The 26,825-nt window shown below is 37.3% G+C and overlaps 1 long non-coding RNA gene across 1 annotated transcript in view; it reads left to right on the top strand.

The window, feature by feature from the left end:
• The window catches only part of LOC125111255 (uncharacterized), a 68,869-nt gene that overhangs the window by 685 nt on the left and 41,359 nt on the right, over nt 1-26,825 (top strand). The window contains exon 2 of the long non-coding RNA XR_007130849.1: nt 14,441-14,617. This is a non-coding gene — a long non-coding RNA (uncharacterized LOC125111255). The remainder of the gene's footprint in view (nt 1-14,440; nt 14,618-26,825) is intronic.

The following is a 26,825-nucleotide window of genomic DNA, read 5'->3' as shown; positions in this document are numbered from 1 at the left end:
TAGCATTCACCTTTACTAATATACAATGCTCTCTTCTATTCTATCCTTTCCTTTTAAAAATTCTGATTCGGATTCTCTAAATTCATTTAAAAAGTCTGTAATATTTCCAACTTTATTTATTTATTTATTTATTTATTTATCACTTTTTAGGGCTGCACCAGGGCGTGTGGAAGTTCCCAGGCTAGGCAGGCTAGAGACTGAATTGGAGCTACAGCCGCCGGCCTACTGCACAGCCACAGCCAGGCAGGATCTCAGCTGCATCTGAGACCTACACCACGGCTCACTGAGCAGGGCCAGGAATGAAACCCATACTCTCATGGATGCTAGTCAGGTTGTCAACCACTGAGCCCAGAAGGGAACTCCCTCCAACCTTATGTTTTAAAACAGTTTATTTAGAAAGGAAAGTAGGAACAGCAGCCACTTCTGCTCTTTTTCTTTTAATTTCCAAAGAAAAATTGCAAGAATAATATAAAGAATTGCCATATACCCATCCCCAAGATTCTCCAAATGTTAATATTTTACTGTATTTTCTTCTCTCTTTCTGGATATTTAGATAGATATAGGTAGATAGCCATAGTATAGTTATATATATATAGATAGATAGATATGGGATATTTATGCATACATTTTTGTGTATACAATTACAATTATATAATTTTTGTTTTACTTTGAGATAAGTTACAGACATGATACCCTTCATCTAAATACTTTAGTGTGTATTTCCTAAAATCAAGAACACAGTCTTGGGGAGTTCCTGTCGTGGCGAAGTGGTTAACGAATGCGACTAGGAACCATGAGGTTGCGGGTTCGGTCCCTGCCCTTGCTCAGTGGGTTAACGATCCGGCGTTGCCGTGAGCTGTGCTGTAGGTTGCAAACACGACTCGGATCCCTCGTTGCTGTGGCTTTGTCGTAGGTCGGTGGCTACAGCTCTGATTCGACCCCTAGCCTGGGAACCTCCATATGGTGCGGGAGCGGCCCAAAGAAATAGCAAAAAAGACAAAAAAAAAAAAAAGTACACAGTCTTGCATAACTAGAGTGCAATGAGCAAAAACAGGAAATTAATATATTACTTAAGGGACAGACTGTACAGATTTTTCCAATCATCTTAATTTTTTTTGTCTTTTTATGGCTGCACCCATGACATGTGGAAGTTCCCAGGCCAGAGATCGAATCCGAGCTGTAGCTGCTGGCCTACACCACAGCCACAGCCACCAAGAATCCGAGCCTCATCTACGACCTACACCACAGCTCACTGCAAGGCCAGATGCTTAACCCATTGAGCCAGGGCAGGGATCAAACCCGTGTTTTCACAGATAGTAGCTGGGTTCGTTAGCGCTGAGCCATGAAGGGAACTCCTCCAGTCATCTTAATATTCTTTATTATAGCAAATGCAGGTGCACGCCTGCATATGTGTACACACACACAAACACATGCTTTTTTTTTTTTTTTCTCTTGTTCAGGATCATTCTAGGATCCTGCATTCATTTGATTGGGTTTTCTTCCTAATTTAATATAGAAAAAGTCCTCAGTCTTTTTTGAACTTGACATTTTTGAAGAATACACAGCAATTATTTTTGTAAATGATTTTTAAACTAGCTATCTATTGCATAGTAACAATTTAACCCAAACTCACTGATTTAAAGCAAGAATAAACATTTATTATCTCAATTTCTGTTCAGGTATTTGAGAGCATCAGCAAGGTGGTTCTAGCTTGGGATCTTTCATGATGTTGCAGTCAAGACATCTGCCAGAACTACAGTCACCCAAACATTTAACTGGGGTTGAAGGATCCATGTCTAAGATGACCCACTCATATGACTATGAGCTGGAGTCTACATGACCTCACCATGTGGACCTCACCCTAGGACTATTTGAATGTCCTTGTGACATGGCAGCTGGCTTCCTGTAGAACAAGAGCAAAAGACAGAAGCCACAATGTTTTTCCTTTCTTTCTTTTTAATTTATTTTTTATTATAGTTGATTTACAATGTTCTGTCAATTTTGGCTGTACAGCAAAGTGACCCAGTTATACATATTTACCTCCATCGTCTTCCATCGTAAGTGACTAGATAGAGTTCCCTGTGCTATACAGCAGTTTCTCATTGCTTATCCACACCAAAAGCAATAGTTTGCATCTACTAACCCCAAACTCCCAGTCCATCCCACTCCCTCCCCCTCCCCCTTGGCAACCATTAGACTGTACTCCAAGTCTATGAGTTTGTTTCCTTTCTATAGATAAGTTCATGTGTGCTACATTTTAGATTCTAGATATGTAATATCACATGGTATTTGTCTTTCTTTTTCTGACTTACTTCACTTACTATGAGAGTGTCTAGTTCCATCCATGTTACTGCAAATAGCATTATTTGTCCTTTTTATGGCTGAGTAGTATTCCATCATGTATATATACCACATCTACTTAATCTATTCATCTATCCATGGATATTTAGGTTTCCATGTCTTGGCTATTGTGAACAGTGCTGCAATGAACGTAGGGGTGCATGTAACTTTTTTGATGAAAGTTTTGTCTGGGTAAATGCCCAGCAGTGAGATTGCTGTGTCATGTAGTTGTTCATATTTAGTTTTCTGAGGTATCTCCATACCGTTTTACATAATGGTTGTACCAGTTTACATTCCCACCAACAGTGAAGGAGGGTACTCTTTCTCCAAACCCTCTCCAGCATTTGTTATTTGTTGACTTGTTAATGATGGTCATTCTGACCAGTGTGAGGTGGTACCTCTTTATAGTTTTGATTTGTATTTCTCTAATAATTAGTGATGTTGAGCATTTTATCATGTGCCTATTGGCCATTGTATGTCTTCTTTGGAGAAATGTCTACTCAGGTGTTTTGCCCATTTTTTAATTGGGTTGCTGGCTTTTTTGCTGTTGAGTCATACAAGTTGTTTGTGTATTTTAGAGATTAAGCCCTTGTTGGTTGCATCATTTGAAACTACTTTCTCCCATTGCATAGGTTGTCTTTTTGCTGTGGTGGTTGTTTTTTAAGGTTTCCTTTGCTGTGCAAAAACATAAATTTCATTAGGTCTCACTGGTTTGTTTTTGTTTTTATTTCTGTTGTCTAGGGAGATTGACCTAAGAAAATATTTGTAAGGTTGATGTCAGAGAATGTTTTGCCTATATTCTCTTCTAGGAGTTTGATGGTGTCTTGTCTTATGTTTAAGTCTTTAAGCCATTTTCAGTTTATTTTTGTGGTGGTATGAGGGTGTGTTCTAGTTTCATTGATTTACATGTGTCTGTCCAGTTTTCCCAGCACCATTTGATGAAGAGACTATCTTTTCCCCATTTTATATTCTTGCCTCCTTTGTTGAAGAGTAATTGACCACAGGCGTCTGGGTTTATTTCTGGGTTCTCTATTCTGCTCCATTGGTCTGTATGTCTGTTTTGGTACCATACTGTCTTGATTACTGTAGCTTTGTATTATTGCCTGAAGTCTGAGAGAGTTATGCCTCCTGCTTTGTTTTTGTTTGCTTTGGAAATTCTGGGTCTTTTGTGGTTCCATATAAATTTTTGGATTCTTTGTTCTAGTTCTGTGAAAAATGTCATGGATAATTTGATAGGGAATGCATTGAAACTGTACATTGCTCTGGATAGTATGGCCATTTTAACCATATTAATTTTTCCAATTCAGGAGCATGGGATATCTTTCCATTTCTTTGAATCCTCTTTAATTTCCTTGATTAATGTTTTATAGTTCTTAGCATATGTCTTTCATCTCCTTGGTCAGGTTTATTCCAAGGTATTTAATTTTGGGGGTGTGATTTTAAAAGTATTGTATTTTTATAATTCTTTTCTAATTTTTCATTGTCAGTAAACAGAAATGCAACTAATTTCTGAATGTTAATCTTGTATCCTGATACTTTGCTGAATTCATTGATCAGTTCAAGTAGTTTTTTTAGTGGAGTCCTTAGGGTTTTCTATATATTGTAGTATGTCATCTGCATAGAGTGACAACTTTACCTCTTCTCTTCCCATTTGGATGTATTTTCTTTCGTTTGTCTGATTGCTGTGGCTAGGACTTCCAATGCTATGTTGAATAAAAGTGGTGAGAGTGGGCATCCTTATCTTGTTCCAGATTTTAGTGGGAAGGCTTTTAGCTTTTCTCCACTGAGTTTTATATTGGCTTTGGGTTTTTAATAAATGGCTTTTATTATGATAAGGTATGTCTCTCTATAACCACTTTGGTAAGAGTTTTTATCATGAATGGATGTTGGATATTGTCAGATGCTTTTTCTGCATCTATTGAGATGATTATGTGGTTTTTTGCTTTTCTTTTGTTAATGTGGTGTATGATGTTGATTGATTTGCATATGTTGAACCATCTTTGGGCACTTGGGATGAATCACGCTTGGACATGACATATGATCTATTTTATATGTTGTTGGATTCAGTAGGCTAAAATTTTGTTGAGAAATTTTGTGTCTGTATTCATCAATGATATTGGCCTATAATTTTCTTATTTGGTATTATCTTTGTCTGGTTTTGGTATTAGGGTGATGGTGGGTTCATTGAATGTCTTTGGAAGTGTTCCTTCTTCTTCAACCTTTTGAGAAAGTTTAAGAATGATAGGTGTAAGTTATTCTTTATATGTTTGGCAGAAGTTGCCTGAGAAGCCATATGGTCCTGGACTTTTGTGTGTAGGGAATGTTTTATTACATATTCGATTTCATTTCTAGTGATCAGTCTGTTCAGTTGATCTATTTCTTCTTGATTCTCTTTTGGAGGGCTGTATGTCTCTAGAAAGGTGTCCATTTCTTCTAGGTTGTCAAATTTGTTGGCATATAATTGTTCATAGTCTTCTCATGGTTTTTTGTATTTCTGCAGTATCTGTTGAGATTTCTCCTTTTTTATTTCTTATTTTGTTTCAGTTCTTTCTCTCCTCTTCTTGGGGAGTCTGTCCAGAGGTTTGTCAATTTTGTTTACACTTTAAAAGAACCAGCTCTTGGTTTTATTGATTTTTTTTGTATTGTTTTTTGAATCTCTAACTTCTTCTCTGATCTTCATTATTTTCTTCCTTCTGCTGGCTTTAGGTTTTAATTGTTCTTCTTTTTCTAATTCTTTTAGGTGGTAGGTTAAGTTGTTGATTTGAGGTTTTTTCTTCTTTTCTGAGAAAGGCCTGTATCACTATGATACAGTTTTTGCAGCATCCCATAGATTTTGAATGGTTGTGTTTTTGTTATCATTTGTCTTAGGGTATTTTTTTTTTAATTTCCTTTTTTGTTTCCTTGTTGACCCTTTGGTTTTTTAGTAGCATGTTGTTTAGTCCCTCTGTAGTTAGTTTTTTCTCATTTCTTTTCCTGTAGTTTATTTCTAGTTTCAAGCCTTTATGGTCAGAGAAGTTACTTTAAATGATTTCTATACTCTTTAATTTGTTGAGGGTAGTTTTGTGCCCCAGTGATCCTTGAGAATATTCCACATTCACTTGAAAAGAACTTATATTTTGATTTTTTGGGGATGCAATGTCATGAAAATGTCAATTAAGTCTAATTTTTCTATTGTGTCATTTAGGATCTCTGTTGCCTTATTGATTTTCTGTTTAGAGGATCTGTGAGTGGGGTGTTAAATTCTCCTACTATTATTGTATTCCCATCAATTTCTCCTTTTATGACTGTTAGTATTCGTTGTATGAATTTGGGTGCTCCTATAATAGGGGCGTATATATTGACACAATATTTTTCATAATCTGTTCTCAGAACCCACACTATATTATTTTCACAATATCTATTGGATACTGTGATATCTAATTATGTGTCAACATGACTGAGCTATTAGGCACCCAGATATATGGTCAAATATTTTTCTGAGCCTTTTTGTAAGGGTGTTTCTGGATGAGATTAACTTTTTTTGGTAACTGATATATTTATTTTAATTCATTACTTTTCCCCAATTTTATGGAGATAAAGATGATATATGATGTTGTATTAGTTTAAGGTACATAATGATTTGATATATGCATATATTGCAAAATGAATAGCAGAGTAAGTTTAGTTAATATCTATCACCTCACGTCATTACAGTTTTTTCTAATAATTCCTTTTAAGTTTTATTTTCTCAGCAACTTTCAAATATAGAATACTGTATTTTTAACCATAGCCATCTTGCTGTACATTATATCCTCAGAACTTATTTATCTTATAACTAGGAGTTTCTGCTTTTTGACCCTCTTCCCCATTTTTCCCCACTTCTCACTCCCCAGGTTTGACATCCACCAGTATGTTGTTTCCATAAGTTTGTTTGTTTGTTTTTTAGATTCCACATGTGAGTGAAATCATATAGTACTTGTCTTTCTCTATATTGCTTGTTTTGGATATTAACTTCTTATTGGTCATAGCATTTGCAAATATTTTCTCCAATTCAGTAGGTTGTCTTTTTATTTTGTTGATGGTTTCCTTTCTTCTGTGCAAAAGCTTCTGTGTTTAATTAAGTCCTATTTATTTATTTTTGCATTTGCTTCTTTGGCCTTAGTAGACAGGTCAATTTCTAGTCCATTTCTTCCTGATTCAGTTTTATAGGGTTGTGTGTTTCTAGAAATTTGTCAATTTATTCAAGGTTGTTCAATTTGTTGGCATATACCTATTCGTAGTGTTCTATGATCTTTGTATGTCTGTGGTATTAGCTGTTATTTCTCCTCTTTCATTTCTTGTTCTAGTTGAGTCCTCTTTCATTTTTCTCAATTAGCCTCACTAAAGGCTTATACATTTTTTTTTAATCTTTTCAAAACAACAGCTCTTGGCATCAGTGATCTTTCATTGTTTCAATGATTTTTCATCCTTTTTTTTCTGGCCTCTTATTTATTTCCTCTCTAATATTTATTATTGCCTTCCTTCTGCTGACTTTGGCCTTTGTTCTTTTTCTAATTTCTTAACATGTAGCTTAGGTTTTTATCTAAGATCTTTCTTGGTATAGTCATTTATCACTATGAACTTCCCTCTCAGAACTGCATATTTTGCATTCTATAAGTTTTGACATTTTATATTTCCATTTTAAATTGTCTAAATTTTCTTTAATTTCTCTTTTTATTTTTTGACCCATTCATTGGTTTTTCAGTGTTATGCAATTTTCAGGGTTTTTTCTTGTAATTTATTTCTGGTTTCATACCTTTGTGGTCAGAAAAGGTGTTTGATATTATTTCAAACATCTTAAATTTATTGACTTGTATAGTGGCCCTATAAATGATATATCCATGTGCATTTGGAAAACAAAGTGTATTCTGCTGCTGTTAGAAAGAATGTTCTGTAAATTTCTGTTGAGTCTATCAGGTCTAACTTTATTTATTTATTTATTTATTTACTTATTTATCCTTTGTCTTTTTAGGGCCACACCTGCAGCATATGGAAATTCCCAGGCTAGGGGTCAAATTGGAGCTGTAGCTGCCAGCTTACACCACAGCCACAGCAACTAGGGATCCAAGCTGCATCTGTGAACCATACCACAGCCCACCGCAACACTAGATCCTTAACCTGCTGAGTGAGGCCAAGGATCAAACCTGCTTATTCATGGATACAAGTCAGGTTTGTTAACCACTGAGCCATGATGAGAATTCCTAACATGTTATTCAAGTCCAATGTTTCTTGATTGATTTTCTGTCTAGATGATCTACCTACTGCTGAAAGTGGGGTGTTGAAGTCTCCTACAATTACTGTATTTCTGTTTCTCCCTTTAGTTCTGTTAATATTTGCTTTTATATTTAGGTACTCCTATATTGGAAACAGAAATACTTATAAATGTTATGTTCCTTTGTTGGATTTACCTCTTTATCATTATATTTTGACCATCTTTGTCTCTTTTTTATAGTTTTTGACTAAAAATATATTTTGTCAGATAAGTATTCTGCTTTCTTTTGGTTTCCATTTGCATGGAATATCTTTTTGCTATCCCTTAGTTTTTAGTGTGTGTGTGCCCTTAAAGCTGACATGAGTCTCTTGTAGGCAGCATAGAGTTGGATCTTGTTTTTTTTTTTAAATCTATTTAGTTGCTTATGACTTTTGGTTGAAGAATTTAATCAATTTACATTTAAAGTAATTATTGATAGGTATGGACTTATTGCCATTTTGTTAATTATTTTTTGACTTTTGTAATTCTATTATTCCTTTCTTCTCCTTATCTCTTCCTTTGTGATTTAATAGTTCTCTGTAGTGGTATGCTTAGGTTTTTTTTTCACCTTTTGTGTATCTTCATAGGTTTTTGTGCTGTGGTTGCCATGAGGCTTATATAAAACAGCATATATTTACAATAGTAAATTTTAAGCTGATAGAAGTTTAAGATTGAATACAAACTAAGGTTCTGTATTTTTATACTCTCTTGCCCATGTTTTATGTTTTTGATATTACAATTCACACATTTTACCTTATATATCCATTAACAAATTATTGTAATTATAGTTATTTTTATTACTTCTGTCTTTTAACTTCATACTGAATTTATGAATGATTTGTCCACTATCATTACATTTAGAATATTCTGAATTTAACTTTATATTTATCTTTTTCAGTGAGATTTGTACCTTTATATGTCTTTCAACCTTTCATTTCAGCTTGAAGAAGCCCCTTTAACATTTCTTGTAAAGCTAGTCTTATGTTGATGAATTTCTTCAGCTTTTGCTTATCTGGAAAACTCTTTATCTCATCAAAGACAATTTTTCTGGGCACATTAAGTGCCCAGGAATTTATTTCTTTTGGCAACTGAATATATCACTTCACTTTGTTCTGACCTGCAAAGTTTTTTATGTAGAATCTTCTGCTAATCTTATTAAAGTTCCCTTATACATAATATATTGCTTTTCTCTTGCTGATTTTAAGAGATTATCCTTCTCTTTAACTTCTTTTTTTTCATTTTTTTTTTATTACTCAAATGAATTTATCACATCTGTAGTTGCATAATGATCATAACAATCCAATTTCACAGGATTTCCATCCCACAGCCCAAGCACATCCCCACACCCCCCAAACTGTCTCCTCTGGAGACCATAAGTTTTTCAATGTCTGTGAGTCAGCATCTGTTCTGCAAAGAAGTTCCGTCTGTCCTTTTTTCAGATTCCACATGTCAGTGAAAGCATTTGATGTTGGTGTCTCATTGTATGGCTGACTTCACTTAGCATGATAGTTTCTAGGTCCATCCATGTTGCTAAAAATGCTGGTATTTCGTTCTTTTTGATGGCTGAGTAATATTCCATTGTGTATATGTACCACTTCTTCTTGATCCACTCTTCTGTCGATGGACATTTAGGTTGTTTCCATGTCTTGGCTATTGTAAATACTGCTGCAATGAACATCGGAGTACATGTGTCTTTGTGAGTCATGGTTTTCTCTGGATAGATGCCCAGGAGTGGGATTGCTGGATCAAATGGTAGTTCTATGTTTAGTTTTCTGAGGAATCGCCATACTGCTTTCCACAGTGGTTGCACCAATTTACAATCCCACCAACAGTGTACTAGTGTTCCTTTTTCTCCACACCGTCTCCAACACTTATTGTTTGTAGACTTTTGGATGATGGCCATTCTGGCTGGTGTCAGGTGGTTCCTCAGAGTGGTTTTGATTTGCATCTCTCTAATAATGAGTGATGTTGAACATCTTTTGATGTTTCTCAGCCATCTGTATGTCTTCTTTGGAGAATTGTCTGTTTAGATCTTCTGCCCATTTTTGGATGGGGTTGGTTTTTTTTTGGTATGGAGCTGCAGAAGTTGTTTATAAATTTTGGAGATTAATCCCTTGTCAGCTGATTCACTTGCAAAGATTTTCTCCCATTCTGTGGGTTGTCTTTTTGTGTTGTTTAGGGTTTCCTTTGCTGTGCAGAAACTTTGAAGCTTGAGTAAGTCCCATTTGTTTATTTTTTTATTGTCAAAACTCTGATAGGTGGATCTGAGAAGATGTTGCTGTTGTTTATGTCAGAAAGTGTTTGGCCTAAGTTTTCCTCTAGGAGTTTGATAGTGTCTGGTCTTCTATCTAGGTCTTTAATCCATTTGGAGTTTATTTTTATGTATGGTATTAGGGAGTGTTCTAATTTCATTCTTTTCCAAGTAGCTGTCCAGTTTTCCCAGCACCACTTATTGAACAAGCTGTCCTTTCTCCATTGTATATTCTTGCCTCCTTTGTCATAGATGAGTTGGCTGTAAGTGTATGGGCTTAATTCTGGGCTTTCTATCCTGTTCCACTGATCTATATGTCTGTCTTTGTGCCAGTACCATGCAGTTTTGACAACTGTTGCTTTTTAGTATAGTCTGAAGTCCAGGAGCCTGATTCCTCCATCTCCATTTTTCTTTTTCAGGATGTCTTTGGCTATTCTGGGTCTTTTGTACTTCCAAACAAACTTTAAAATATTTTTTTCAAGTTCTGTGAAAAATGTCCTTGGTAATTTGATAGGGATTGCATTGAATCTGTAGATTGCCTTGGGTATTATAGTCATTTTGATAATATTAACTCTTCCAATCCACGAGCATGGTATATCTTTCCGTCTATTTGTGTCATCTTTGATTTCTTTCATCAGTGGCTTGTAGTTTTCAGAGTACAGGTCCTTTTTTCTTTAGGTAGATTTACTCCTAGGTATTTTATTCTTTTGGATGTGATGGTAAACGGATTGCTTCCCTAATTTCCTTTTCTGCTTTTTCATTGTTAGTAGATAGAAATGCTATCGATTTCTGTGTATTGATTTTGTATCCTGCAACTTTGCCAAATTTGCGGATAAGCTCTAACAGTTTTCTGGTAGAGTCTTTAGGATTTTCTTTAACTTCTGACAATTTAATTATGATGTTTCTTGGTGTAGGTCTCTTTGGATTAATCTAATTGGAGCTGTCTAGGATTCTTGAATCTGGATAACTCTTTCTTTTCCCAAGTTAGGGAAGTTTTCAGCTATCATTTTTTTTTTTCAATAAGCTTTCTGTTCCCTTCTTCCATTTTTTTCCTTTTTGGGACCCCTATATTGATTGAGTTAATGGTGTTCCCTTAGTTTTTCTTCATTCTTTTAATTCTTTTTTCTCTTTATCTACTCATTGAATGAATTTCATTTACTTCACTGATCCTTTCTTCAGCTTGATCTAGTCTGATATTGAACTATGCTATTGAATTTTCCAGTTCAGGTATTGTATTCTTCAGTTCTATGATTTTTTCAATGTCCCTTCTTATATTTTCTTTTTTTGTTGTTGCTGAGATTCTCACTTGGTTAATGTACTGTTCTGCTTAACTCAGCATCTTTATGACTTTTATTTGAACTCTTTTCCAGGTAAATCATTTATTTATGTTTTGTTAGTCTATTTTGGGAGTTTTATCTTATTCTTTTGTTTGTAGCATTCCTATTTCTTCACTTCCCTTTACTTTCTCTGTTGATTTTTGTGCATTCGAAAAAATATCTACCTCTTTCAGTCTTGACAGCATGGTCTTATGTAGATGAATCTTATTATTTAGACCATCCCTCACTCTTCCATTGTTTCTCAAACCTTTTTTATTGCCCAAACCACCTCTTTGTTATTAGTGGCTCCCAGTAGATGTGGTGTGCCAAGATCTGTTAGTGTCCCAAAGGGAAGGATCTCAGTCAGCACCTAGATGCACACTGATTGGAAAGTGGATCCTCAGGAAGCAGCCCGTAAGTTATGTATATAGACCTCTTTGGGGGGCAGACTGGGAAGTGGGCATTTCTGTTTGCTCCCCTGCTCTGAGCCATGAGGGCTCCCCTGCTCTGAACCCTCAAGAAATATTTCTCTGTTTTCTATAGTCTTGTGGTAACATGAGTGCAAGCCCTACTTTCTGCCAGAGCTAAGTGATAAAGGTCTCCTGGTCGGCAGACACAAAGGCCAGGGTGCAAGACATGTGTTCAAATTCATTCCAAGTAGACACTGGTGACCTGGAGAAGGCCAGAAAGAGAACACAAAGATAACACCTGCCAATCTCCCTGGTCTCCAGGGAGGATCACTGTCTGTCCTTAGATATCTGTTAAGTTACAATTCTGACACTCAGGCAGCACCTTTTAAGTATGCAAATAGGTCTCTTTTGGGAAACACTAGGAGATGGCCATTTATGTCTGCTTCCTGATCATTGAGCTTGGAGGGGGTGAATTGGGGATGGCTTATTAAGAAGTGTTTCTTTGTTACAGTCTTGTGGAACATTGAGCTCAAGCATTGCTGGCCACCAGAGCCAGGTGATGGAGGGATGCATCCCCTGAATGCCAGCCTCAAAAGCCAAGATGCCAGATGTGCTCATAAGCTATTCCAGGGCAACACCAGAAGCCTAGCACTGACCGGAGGGAGAACATGACTCTAGTGACTGCAAGTTCCCTGATCTATGGAGAGGATTACACTCTAGCTCTAGCTGGGTATTAAAATAGAAGCTTAACCTTCAAGCTACATCTTTTAAGATATGCAGATAGGCCTTGTTCAGAGAAAAACAGAGAGATGAGTGTTTTGGTGTGTCCATGGGAGGAGGTGAGTTGAAGAGACTCCTAGGACCAGAATCCCTGAGATTAACATATAATATCAGTAGATTAAGTAAAGAATATTGTCCTGCCTAATGTGGGTGAGCCCTATCCAATCAGTTAAATACCTGAATAGAAGAAAATGCTGACTATTTCCTGAATAAGAGAGAATTTCTTCTGTCTGACTACCCTCAGACTGGGACATTGGCTTTATTCTTGTCTTCAGACTCTAACTGAAAAGTCAGCTCTTTTGTTTGATGTTTCTTCATCAGATTAGATTCATATTATGCATTTTTGGCAGAAACACCACAGAAGGGATGTTATGTCTTTCTCAGTGCATTATATCAGGAGGCATATATTGCCTATTTGTCCCATTACTGATGGTGTTAATTTCAGTCACTTAAAGCAATGTCTGATTGGTTGTCCTTGTATATTTTCCTTTAGTAAGTAATAAGCATTTTGTGAGGGGACATCCCACTGTGTGGGCAGGTTGGGGATCTGGTATTGTCTCTGAGGGCACCATGGGTATCAGTTTACATTTCTACCTGGAATGTATGAGAACACTCTATTTCCCAGGAGTCTTATTAATCAAATACATTGTCATCATAGTTTTTAATTTTAGCCAGTCTGATAGGTGAGATACTCAGTGTACTTTGAATTTGCAAATGAGTGAGCATGAACATATTTTGAGAGACATAATAGCCATTTCACATTTTGACTTTTTTGTGAATTCTCTGTTCATGTTTTTGTTCATTTTCTATTTTTGCAGATATTTTCTCCCAGTTAGACAGTTATCTTTTGACTTTATTTATTTAATGCTGAACAAGGTGAGATTGAAGACCCAGCTTTTCAGTAAGAAGCTTCAGCCTGACATGGATTCACTCAGCCCTTGGAGGATAGAATTGATTTCTACCGATGAGAAAAACTCTGTCATGACACTAATCCTGTCATGACATAAGGGAATTTTAAAACAGATGTGGGAGTTCCCGTTGTGGCTCAGCAAAAACAAACCAGACTGGCATCTATGAGGATGCAGGTTTGATCCCTGGCCTCATTCAGTGGGTTAAGGATCCAGTGTTGCCATGAGCTGTGGTGTAGGTTGCAGATGCGGCTTGGATCTGGTGTTGCTGTTGCTGTGGCATAGGCCAGGAGCTGAAGCTCCGATTTGACCCCTAGCCTGGGAACTTCCATATGCTGAAGGAATGGCCTTAAAATAAATAAATAAATAAATAAATAAATAAATAAATAAATAAATAAAACAGTTGTAATGTTTTTACCATCTAATTAATTAAATTAACATTACTTGGAATGTGTCTCAAATATGACAAAAAGTAATAGATGTTAAAAAAAAAAAGGAAAGAAAGAGAGAGAGAAAGAAACAAACAAACAAATAAACCCCTAGGGATTTCTTGGGGGAGAAAAAGATATGTAGTCAGTTCATTTAAAAAGCAGAAGAGAAACTGCTCCTTTGGGGACTTTCTACACTGGCTTGGGGGTGTGGAATGCTGGACTCTCAATAGCAAAAGAAGTTCATTCAAGAGTCACATTAGGAAGCACTTTCTTTCCCTTTTGGAAAGCAGCATTAATGTAGTTTCAGATTGAATAGAATCTGTCTCGATTCTGGCTAGAACAATTCCTTCCCCTTCCCAAACTGCTTATTTCAGTGAGTGGCCAGTTTAAAACAAATAACTCCTATACAAAATGACTTCAAAATACTTCTATCACATAATGGTAATCAATGAAAGAACAGACCACAAAAATGGTCAAACATCAATTTGCAGTTCACAAATTGCAACGCACCACAAGTGATGCTTATGGTGTGGAATGGTCAGGAGGCCAGAGGACAGGGACATTTAAAGGGGCTTTCCAGGATACCTAACTCTTGACAGACATTCATTTCATCATCATTTCTGTTTTCATTCCTTTAGAGTCAATGAAGAAGAGACTTTGCTACCACTTGGACCTATCTTCCTGCAAAACTCAGGGATTTGCATATCACATTTTACTATATTTAACCTATTTCAGATCTTGTGTTTATGGGTTACTGAAGAAGGACTCGATCAATGACAGCTCTCAGAGGTGCAGAACCACTGAATGTTCCTCCTGAAGCCAGTGGGCATGGAGATTGGCTCCTGTCATCTGTGTCATCCTGTGTCACCTCCAGAGGAGGGTGGCCTGAGTAATGCGAACAGAGATGGGACAGTAAGTAGTGGAGGATGGTGTCCTTTTACCCTCCTTCCAGACTTCTCCACCCTTCTCAATACCTCCTTTGTTTCTCTTACTTGGGGTTTATCCAAACTTTCATTTAAACAAAGATCTTTGGTTTCAAGGAGACACAGGGTTATTATATCTCATTGTCTCCTCTTTCTGCCTGACACCTGAAGTCCTTAGTTTGATCTTTCTTGCCAAGAGTTCACTTTAAAAAGAACTTTAACAAGCTAACTTATTGATGATACCAAATTAAATTCCAAACACCTAAGACACAATTTTATTTTTTAAAAAATCGCTTTCCCTAATTCACTCAGTGACCAAGTATATTCTTTAAGCTTTTTACTGAAGATCTGAAGATTGAAGAAAGTGTCGAATGATACAGATTGTTAATAGTTAGTCGAACCATATATACAGGGTTACAAAGAAAAAAGTATGACTTTAAAAAGGCGTTTTTATAAGCCCAAGAGCATGTATTCTAACAGGAAGCATATTTTTAAAAACTGGAGTTCAGTTTGTATATTAAGAGGAATTGGAGGAGTTCCTGTCGTGGCGCAGTGGTTAACAAATTCGACTAGGAACCATGAGGTTGCAGGTTTGATCTCTGCCCTTGCTCAGTGGGTTAAGGATCGGCCGTTGCCATGAGACATGGTGTAGGTTACAGACGTGGCTCAGATCCCGAGTTGCTGTGGCTCTGGTGTAGGCCGGCGGCTACAACTCCAATTAGATCCCTAGTGTGGGAATCTCCATATGCCATGGGAGCAGCCCTAGAAAAGGCAAAAAGACAAAAAAAAAAAAAGAGGAATTGGAAAGAATTATTCTCAACATTGGAAATAAGACAGAGAGGAATCAATTGATGTTTTGAATTTCACAAAAATCTATAAGCTGTAAAATTAGTAATTAATATAAGTAATATAACTAACCCATTGAAAAATGTAATCTGTTTATGACAAGACTAATGATATACATAAAAAGTTGATAAACTTGTTAAAGTGATTTTAACACATCTGTAAAAGCTCCAAATCAGTGCACTCATTTGATTTCATAGGATTTGAAAACTAAATTAAAACAATGTCTCTAGACTCAAAAGCAATAAAAGGCAACAGCAATAATAAATATAATAAAACCTTACTGTTATAAACATTTTGAATGATACCTTTTTAAACATCCTAAATCATTTGGACCAACAATCTGTGATTATGCCATTTGTATACATTTTATACATTTAAATATATTTTATACATATTTGGTAGAAGTAGATAGCTAATATTTGCAAATATAGCAAGTAGATGAAAAGGTCAAAGTTCACAAAGGGTCTATAACTTGTAATCACAAGACAAAATAGGGTCAATATACTAAAACACACAACAGACACAATCTCACTTTTGATTTCTGTTATTATGGAGCAAAGATACATAAGATTAGCAATGACAGCAGATAGGAAACTTAGACAATCATCTCCAAAACTAGAAATTTCCCAGGAAGCCTGACATTCTTGCCAGTGTTATCTGTATAATTGTAACTGGTAATTAGTAGCCATTTCAAGTTCCATTGTAATATACAGCAACCAGAAGAAAATAAAATCTTCCTTCAGACCGTTTTAGAAAATAGTTGATGCACCAAAATTAACTAATGCATGGAATATTAATAAACCATTGAACCTAAACATATTCTCTACTCCTATTAGTAAACATCTAACATCTTGCATGTTTTCAGCTGCTGTAAGTTATAAAATAATTGCTGGGTCTATTGTAAAATTTTACTAAATTTCACATGTATCTAAAATTTTACTTCTCCAAAACATTTTAAGTAGAGCAAGTAACAAAATGTGAACTTGCTTAAAGTGATTAGACATGCAGTTTTTCCTCTCGGTGGGAGCCTTGGCTGGTGATTTTGTAAACTTAACAGCTGTCATGAAAATGTGTTGACATACTTTGTACCACTTTGCAATAATGTCTAGGACAGGATGTTAAGAGCCCTAAGCTTGGGGAGCATAGCTTGGATGAACTTCAGCCTCTGTTTTAGCACTGCGTAGAGCAAACTGCAGAATCATACCCACTGGCTGTTTTAGGCTTCAGTAAATGGCTTTGTTGTTGTTATTGCTGTAGCTTGTTTGTCTGTTTATTCCTCCCTTTTACTATATTCATTCTGAATTGCTCCTACATTGCATCTCTATCTCCTTGGAACTTTTTTTTTTTTTTCGGTCTTTTTGCTTTTTCTAGAGCTGCTGCAGCAGCATATGGAGGTTCCCAGGCTAGGGGTTGAATCGGAGCTGTAGCCACCGGCCTACGCCACAGCCACAGCCACAGCAACGCAAGATCCGAGCCACGCCTGCGACCTACACCACAGCTCACAGCAACGCCAGATCCTTAACCCACTGAGCAAGGCCAGGGATCGAACCCAAAACCCCATGGTTCCTAGTCAGGTTCGTTAACCACTGCGCCATGACGGGAACTCCTCTCCTTGGAACTTAAACCTTACTCTCTTCAACTGTTAAAAAGACATTCTCTTGGGAGTAAATTTTGTTGTGATTTTCCAATCCACTGAAGTCTATTTGGAAAAATAAAGATGCTTCTCCTACTTGGTCAGAAGTTGGCTCCCTAGTTCCAACATGGAATAGTACCTCCCACCGTATCATCCTTCTGTAACATCTTTTCTCATGGCTAACTGGTGCTCAGGTTTTTTCCTTATCTCAATATTGTATGTCTGTAGTTACTGCTCTATGAACTATTTCTGCTAGTATTAACATATCACAGAAGGAGAGTCTTGAAGAATTTTAAGTAGTTATCATGTAGCTTAACATTTTTGCTATCACAGTGATAAAATTAACGAATGACTGTAACATTTACCTTTCCAGAGAGTGTGAGCAGTGGTGGAGAATAAAAATGCCAGCATCTAGGCTAAGAGTTCCTTTGAAAACATAATAGCCACTGCATCTCTATAGCAAACCTTCCTAAAAGGACTTCTATTTTGAGAAAAATCTACCTACAAACTTATTCTTATTAAGTGTAATTCAGTTTATCTTGTCCTTATCTTTGCTCTTCTGATAGTTAAAGGGGTTATAAGCCCTTAGAGTTATTAAATGCTGAGTTTCCAAGAGAACTGGTCTACCTCACTATTGAATACTTCTCTGTTCTGCTGGCACTTAAGAGCCATATTCCTGTGGGTTTTGATATGGAAATAGAATTTATTTTTGGAGGAGTTCCCATCATGGCTCAGCAGTAATGAACACAACTAATTTCCATGAGGATGTGGATTCGACTCCTGGCCTGGCTCAGTGTGTTAAGGATCTAGTGTTGCTGTGAGCTGTGAGTTGTGTTCACAGATGTGGTTCTGATCCCCCTTTGCCACCCCCATTGCTGTGGCTGTGGCATAGGCTGGCAGCTGCAGTTCCAAATTGACCCCGGCCAGGGAATTTCCATATGCCACAGGTGCAGTCCTAAAAAGCAAAAAAAAAACAAAAAAAAAAAAACAAAAAAAAGAATTAATTTTTGGAAAAAGGAAATCATAGGCAAGGGCAATGATATCTTTATCTTTATAAATTAACATCAATGTATTCATTCGTTTTATCATTAATTCATTGATTCAGCAAATGCTTATTGAACAAATGGCATAGGCCTGGCATTGTTCTAATTGCTGGGCAAAACAGACAAAAATCTCATTCTCATGTGATAAAAGTGATCCCAAAGTGAAGCTTCAAATATCTGTGAATAACAAAATGATTTCATACATATTCTAACTTCCAAAGGCTTCAGTATCACTGAAACCTCCTCTTCTTTCTAGGAAGCTCTATAGGTTGTGGAAAGTACTAGTGTAGATCCCCTTTATTTCCCTGATCCATAATGAGACAGAATTTTCTGGTGGGTAAAATGTGAGTTTCATAAAAACAATGAAAAGTCAATATCCTTTGCCAATGGGACAGAGGAGTTCTTCCTTTAAATAATTCCCGTTCTATGGGAGTTCCTGTCATGGCTCAGTGGAAACAAATCTGACTCGTACCCATGAGGACGCAGGTTCAATCCATGGCCTCCCTCAGTGGGTTAAGGATCTGGCGTTTCCGTGAGCCTGTGGTGTAAGTCACAGATGTAGCTCAGATCTGGCGTTGCTGTGGCTGCAGCGTAGCCCAACAGCTGTAGCTTGGATTCCACCCCTAGCCCGGGAACTTCCATATGCCACAGGTGCTGCCCTAAAAAAGCAAAAAAGTAAAAAATAAATAAATAAATCAAAAGACTTGTGGCTGCCTGATGGGAGGAGGAGGGAGTGGGAGGGATTGGGAGCTTGGGCTTATCAGACACAACTTGGAATAGATTTACAAGGAGATCCTGCTGAGTAGCATTGAGAACTTTGTCTAGATACTCATGTTGCAACAGAAGAAAGGGTGGGGGAAAAAATGTAATTGTAATGTATACATGTAAGGATAACTTGATCCCCTTGCTGTACAGTGGGAAAAAAAAAAAAAAAAACACTCAAGAGTCACTTGCAAAAAAAAAAAAAAACACATTCAGGAGCTCCTGTTGTTGTGCAGTGGAAAGGAATCTGACTAGTATCCATGAGGATGAGGGTTTGACCCCTTCTTGCTCAGTGGGTCGGGCGTTTGGCATTGCCATGAGCTGTGGTGTAGGCCGAAGATGCAGCTTGGATCCTGCATTGTTGTGGCTGTGGCTAGGCTAGCAGCTGCAGATCTGGTTCGACCCCTAGCCTGGGAACTTCCATATGCCGTGGTTGAGGCCCTAAAAACCAAAAAAATAAAATAAAATTAAAAAATGCCTCAATTTTCGGTAAAATTATGCAAAGAAATAATGAATATCACTTTAGGGATATTGGTTGGCTCTAAGCAGAGAAGGAAAATTGGATTGGACAAGGTATATAGGAAACTTAAAATCATATTTGTAATTTTACAAAAAATCTGAAGCAAAATGGTTAGATTTGACAAAGTTTGGTTTGAGATTCACAGTCATTCATTATTCTAACTATTTTTCCTGGATGTCTGAAATGTTTCAAAGTGAAAAAGAATCTATCAATGGAACACAGGTGGTTTGCAACAAAGCTAAAAACCCAGTGTTAGGGACAAGAAAGTTGGCAATGTATATCCTGTCTTGTCCAGTGAGACAAACACTGAATTTGAAACTGTCTCATCAGGATATAGCTGGGCCTAGATCAGTGGCTACACATTAGAATCATGTGAGATGTTTATAGTAAATTGGGGCTCACTCCCAGAGATTCTGATTTAATTGGACTTACAGGGCCATCAGTAATTTTATTTTTCCCATATTTTTAAAAATTTTATTGGAGTACAATTGACTTACAATATTGTGTTAGCACCAGGTGTCCAACAAAGTGAATCGGTTATATGTAAAAATATATCCATTCTTTTTCATATTCTTTTCCCATAGGGGCCACCACAGAGTACTGAGTAGATTTCCCTGTGCTATGCAGTAGGTCCTTGTTACTTACTGATTTTGCATATGGTAGTGTGTAAATGCCAGTTCCAACTTTCCAATTTTTCCTTCCCTCCATTTCCCCTTTAGTAACCATAAGTTTGGTTTTGAAATCTTTGAGTCTGTTTCTATTTTGTGAAAAAGTTCTTTGGTATCATTTTTTTGTTAGAGTCCACATATTAGTGGTCTCATATGATATTTGTCTTTGTCTGACTTTACCTAATATGATCATCTCTAGGTCCATCCATGTTGCTGCAAATGGCATTATTTTGTTCTTCTTCATGGCTGAATAACCTTCCATTGCATATGTGAACCACATCTTCTTTATCCATCCAGTTGTAAGTTGATGAACATTTAGTTTGTTTCCATGTCTTGGCCAAGACATGGAGGGAAGGAAAAATTGGAAAGTATAATATATATATTATACTATATAGTTTTATATATATATAAAATTTGCAGCACAAAACAGTTGTGAAGTGATAAATAGTAATGATGTCTAAGTAAATTCAGAGAGAGAAGAATAGAAGCAATAACATTCAATAAATAAGTGTATATATAAAACCATACCTGTAACTATATATAACTATATATTATGTATGTATACATTTTATATGTATATGTATTATTTGCGTCACAGAGAAGTTGTGAAGTGATAAGTAGCAATGGTATCTCTCAATTCACATAGAGAGAGAGGAACAGAAACACAGAGACTGGTCTTGGGGTATAACTTGTCCTAAGTGAAAAGGCCTGTGGCAGATGATGCCATTGCTACTGGTCCCCTTATTTCACCTCTACACACCTAAGGCTATTTACTACAAACACTGAGATCCTCTGTCCGTGGGCTTTTTTCCCCCACTGTGGAGGCATCTTGGGCCCAAAGAGGGCAAGTCAGAACTGTTGGAGATTAACCTTCCCCTAAGCAATTCTCAACTAATGATAGACGGGGCGTTGGTGGGAAAGTATCTTACCTTCTCTGCCTCTCTCGTGGGATAAATTTGAGGTGGATTCTTCCCTCCACCCAAATCAAGATGGGAGCCAAGGAAAGAAGCATGTAAAGCATAATTTAAAAAGGTGACACATCGAGATGTCTGTGACGCAGAGAAGCATTTTTAAACAGAGAATATCATTAGTCATCTCCAAGCTCCATAGCGTTTCCATGGTAGAACCAAGACAACCCAAACACTTTAATGCTAGCTGTGGTAGGATTCTGGGAAGATGTACAAAAATTAAGAGTGCACCCAAACCTCTCTCCTTGTGATTCTGACACCATCTGTTTTTGAAACTTGCCATTTATCCTGCCCCAAATCTGTATCTAGAGCTAGATCTTGTCTTTCTTTCTTTCTTTTTTTTTTTAAAGCTTTCCCAAACCAATCTGGATTTAGGATGTCAACAGTTGTCCTAGACAATTGCTCTCTGGTCATTTTTTAATTCTATACTATAAAAAATTACACTAAAAAATTCTACGATTCCTTCACTTTTTTTTTTTTTTTTTTCCTCTTCAAGGCCACATCAGTGGCATATGGAAGTTCCCAGGCTGGGGTTGAATCAGAGCTGCAACTGCCAGCCTACACCACAGCTGCAACAAGGCTGGTTCTGAGCCACATATGTGACCTACACAACAACTTACAGCAACACTGTACACCTATAAATGTAATAAAATTAAGTAATTAAAAAATAAAACAACTTACAGCAACACTGGATCCTTAACCCATTGACCAAGGCCAGGGATCAAACCTGCATCCTCATGGACACTGTGTTGGGTTCTTAACCCTGAGACACAATGGGAACTCTATAGTTCCTTCACTTTTGCTAACATTGTTACAGATCCAGTTTATGTTTTCTTTGTGTTCCCTTTTCATGAATTACCATTCTTCCTAAAGAATTTATAGTGTGGTAAAACTGTATTTTATTCATTAAGTTCCCTCCACCAACTCCTTGAAGTTTACATTATAATATATGTTCTCACTTTCGGCCAAGGACTCAATTTAACTATTTAAAATGCATGTTTATTATTTGAACAACCTTGTAAAAATTTAGAACCATGAGCTATGCTTCTTAAAACAACGGCTATATATGTATTCTATGGTCTTTTAAAATCTTTATCCAAATGCAAAAAATAGCCTCTCTGTAATTGTAATAATGAAACTTTATATTTTTAATGCCACTTTATTGTTTAAAATTACTTTCACATCAAGTATCTATTTTTTTTTTTGTATTTTTTTGTCTTTTCTAGGGCCGCTGTGGTGGCATATGGAGCCACAGCCTCATGGTTCCTAGTCGGATTCATTAATCACTGAGCCACGACGGGAACTCCTCAAGTATCTATTTTAATCCTAACAATAACCCTGTGATATATGTACCATTTATTTCACTTATATGCCTTACGTTTTAAAAATGTATTTCTAAAATTTTTATGTGTCACCTTGATATTCACATCATATCCCACCAAACATATTCCAAAACTTACTTAACCATTTACCCAACTTAACTGTGACTCCAGATCCCTCTCCAAAACATTGAACGACAGCTAGTTAAGTTTTAAGTTTATAGCATTTCTATAAAATCTGCAGAATCATTTTACAAAATCTGTTTTTTAATGACTTTATAAAATCATTTTACAAAATGTTTTCCAATTTGATGGCTGAATCAATATCTTAGCTTCCTTATAGACTATTCCCTCCAGACATGAATTTATTTGAATACGCTTCTAACATTTATTTCATTTTTAATTTTAAAGTTACTCTAGAACTTTTGTTATTTTAGTGTGAATAGCATGATACCACTGTGGTGGTACAGGGAAAGTCAGTGCTTGCTTGCTTGCTTGCTTTTTTTTTTTTTCCTGCCATTTCTTGGGCTGCTCCCGTGGCATATGGAGGTTCCCAGGCTAGGGGTCTAATTGGAGCTATAGCCACGGGCCTACTCCAGAGCCACAGCAACATGGGATCCAAGCCGCGTTTGCAACCTACACCACAGCTCACGGCAACGCCAGATCCTTAACCCACTGAGCAAGGCCAGGGATCAAACCCCCAACCTCATGGTTCCTAGTTGGATTCATTAACCACTGAGCCATGACAGGAACTCCTCTTTTTTTTTTTTTTTTTTTTTTCAATTGTCTTTTTAGGACCTCACTTGCAGAACATGGAAGTTCCCAGGCTAGGGGTCAAATCAGAGCTACAGCTACCGGCCTACGCCACAGCCACAGCAACGGAGGACCTGAGCCGGGCCTGTGACCTACACTACAGGTCATGATATCACCAGATTCCCAACCCACTGAGCGAGGCCAGGGATCAAACCTTCATCCCATGGATCCTAGTCAGGTTCGTTACCGCTGAGACACAACAGGAACTCCGGAAAGTCAGTACTTTCTAAGTGCTAACTCTCTGATTCCAGCCCCAAAAGAATCCATGGTGTGTTTTCTGCATCTAACTTTCTTTGCAGGACTGTATTCTTTGTGCATTAAGCCTCTGGTTCTCTTCCTATTTCTCATGTTCTACTTATGACATAAATGATATCTTGTATATAATCCAGATATCCCAGATTCGGTTTCCATCCTGAAAACCTGCATTTGGCCACCAGTTCTTTTCCTTGGCCCTTAAATTCCCTCACTTACTGATTCCCCCATCACTGCCATCCTATTTATTCGCCTTCTATGTGCAGAGCAAATCAATGTCCCGTTCTAGATGTCAGCACAGAGTAGATCAAATGTTAATTACATCTTTCATCAGCACTTTCTGTCGCCGTTTATATGCGGAGACCTTTTCCTCAAACTGGTACCTGATATGTGCTCTTGGATTTTCTTTTCCAACAGGCCTGAGAATGGAGATTCAGCTGCTAGTCCCAATTCAATCACTATCTAAAGAAAAGCCTTAGGTCAGGTCATATTCTTTCTCTGGACCTCTGTTTTCTCATTTGTAAAAGGGGGGGGGGTTGAACACTGTATTGTTTAAGAGCTGTTTCAACCCTTGTGTGATATGATTCTTAAGTCTCTTGCACTTTCGGAACTGACCTATTGAAAATAGGTCTGCAGCCTCGTCCATGGAAACTCTGCTTTTATCATGGCTTGTTCTATCTATCCTTGCTCTGAGGAAATGAATCACTGTTTGAGGTCCTGGTGCCATACATTTGGAGACACATAGTGGAACCAGAATCCAGGAGCAGATGATAGCTATTGAAGAAACAACTCCTGACTGTCACTGGCTTATGTTCATGCTGACTAAAGGATATTTGTGCTTTGTAAAACTTTTAATCATAACAGTTTTCTTTCTAATATATTTTTTTAAATGAGTGGCAATAGCAGACAGTATAGTGGGCTATTTAGACAAAAGATCCTTTGCTCCCTTTTGGAAAATCCCCATATATCAAACTAAGAAAGACTGGTGCTTTCTGCAAGATAGCGAAGGAGCATTATATTTGACCCCAGGACCTTCATGACATCTAACAAACATCAGTGTTCTTAATTAATCTTGTGACATAACTAGACAGTAAAAAAAAAAAAATTAAAAAATAAAAAACAACCAAAAACCCCAATGTTGGAGTTCCTGTCATGGCTCAGTGGTTAATGAACCCAACTAGTATCCATGAGGACATGGGTTCTATCTCTGGCCTCGCTCAGTGGGTTAAGGATCCGGTGTTGCCGTGACCTGTGGTGTAGGTTGCAGACGCAGTTCGGATCCTTCGTTGCTGTGGCTGTGGTGTAGGCCGGTGGCTACAGCTCTGATTCGACCCCTAGCCTGGGAACCTCCATATGCCACGGGTGTGGCCCTAAAAACAAACAAACAAACAAACTAAAACCAAAAAAACTCCCCCCAAAACAAAAAAAAAGCAAAAAAAACCCCAAAAACCAGTGTTTATTTCTATTTCTTAATTCTTCCAAATTCTCTTTAAGGTCATGTTTTTAGGATATTCATATACATCAACCAATGACAAATTAATAAATGCAAATTAAATCTTAACCTCACTGTGTGTTTCATTAGATCATTTGGCCGATAGGATCATCTTTTTCATTATTTAGAATTACAGCATTTAGATGTGGAATAGATTTTTGGAAATAGTATGATTCAGTGGTTTCCAAACATGACTGGTCATCACCATCACCCAGGAGCGTGTTAAAGACCCAGATTCTTGCTCCATAACACAAGTCCATATAACTTGGAAGCCCTGATATAGAACTTTTGTTTTTAATGGCCTTCCAAGTGATTATTTCACTGTAGTCATTTTGGCACCAGTATTCGAACAACTTTTGAAGGCTGCTAAACTTTGCATTTCTCTACCTTGTACAAGACGTTCTATGTTAGCATTATCCTGAAGGGTTTTACTAGCTCCCTCTTGGCTTGACATCTGTTAAGCCAGTCTCTTCTTACTTGTTTTGGCACTAGACAAAATTTGTTTACCTGCTCTTTTCACCCACGGGCTTTTCTGAGCCCTGCCATTTGGTAGTTACCCAGTGAGACTTCACATATTTGACACCAGCTGTGTCTTTCTCTTGTGTAGGTCAAGTATCTTGCTTCCTTTTTTTTTTTTTTGGTCTTTTTAGGACCACTCCCAGGAAGAGGTTCCCAGACTAGGGGTCAAATCAGAGCTTTAGCTGCCAGCCTACACCACAGCCTCAGCAACGCGGGATCCAAGCCATGTTTGCGACCTACACCACAATTCACAGCAACATCAGATCCATAACCCACTGAGCAAGGCCCGCGGATCGAACCTGTGTCCTCATGGATGCTGGTCAGATTCGTTTCCACTGAGCCGCTATGGGAATTCCTTTACTTCTTTTATTAATTATATTATGGAGTCAAGTTCTTGTACCATTGTCTTCATACACAGATAAAATGCAGTTTGCTTATGCTCTTTCTAAAATATGGTAAGTAAAGTTGACCTCAACATTGTATCGTACAATCAGTGAAAGAGAAGAATGAGATTATTATTTCTCTTTTCCTGAACCCTGTACTTGTGTCAGTGTTCTGAGATAACAGAAGTGGTTTAGACTACTCCCTCACATTACTGGCTAATACTGAGTTAATTAAATCCTGAAGTTATTTTAACACATGCTGCTCTTAAGTCATGTTCAGTAGTTTCCATACTGAATATATACATTTGAACATTTGAAGATGTTTCAAATTTTAAAAATCATGGTGTTCCCATGGTGGCTAAGTGGTTAATGAATCCAACTAGGAACCATGAGGTTGGGGGTTTGATCCCTGGCCTTGCTCAGTGGGTTAAGGATCTGGCGTTGCCATGAGCTGTGGTGTAGGTTGCAGATGCGGCTCGGATCCCGCATTGCTGTGGCTCTGGTGTAGGCTGGTGGCTACAGCTCCGACTGGACCCCTAGCCTGGGAACCTCCATATGCCGCAGAAGCGGCCCCAAAAAATGGCAAAAAGACAAAAAAAATTTAATTAAAAATCAATGTTTATTATATTTGCCATATTTCTTCATGCTAGATTTGACCTAAAGTTTTCCTTGACCAATATTATTTTGGATCCTCATCCTTTCAACAAGCTCTGGCAGTTTATTTTTACTTCATATCAATCACACATTTTATACACAGTCCATATATAATACTTCCAAGTCACCTAGAGGGCCAGAGTCTGGCTTCTGGCTTCTATTTAGGGCGAACTATCAATTTCAAGGAATAATTATTTTGTAAGGATTAAGGTAAAAATAAAATGAGTTTAACTCACACATAGACCCATAGATCATGCATGTGTTTAACTGTAGTGTTTTATAATCACTGAACTCTGTTTCTAAACATGTGGACTTTAAGAGGGTT

The sequence above is a fragment of the Phacochoerus africanus genome, chromosome 11 (assembly GCF_016906955.1).
Source record: "Phacochoerus africanus isolate WHEZ1 chromosome 11, ROS_Pafr_v1, whole genome shotgun sequence".
In the NCBI taxonomy this organism is placed as follows: Eukaryota; Metazoa; Chordata; class Mammalia; order Artiodactyla; family Suidae; genus Phacochoerus; species Phacochoerus africanus.
The sequence above is the reverse complement of the archived record's forward strand: the minus strand, read 5'-3'. Positions and strand labels throughout refer to the sequence as shown.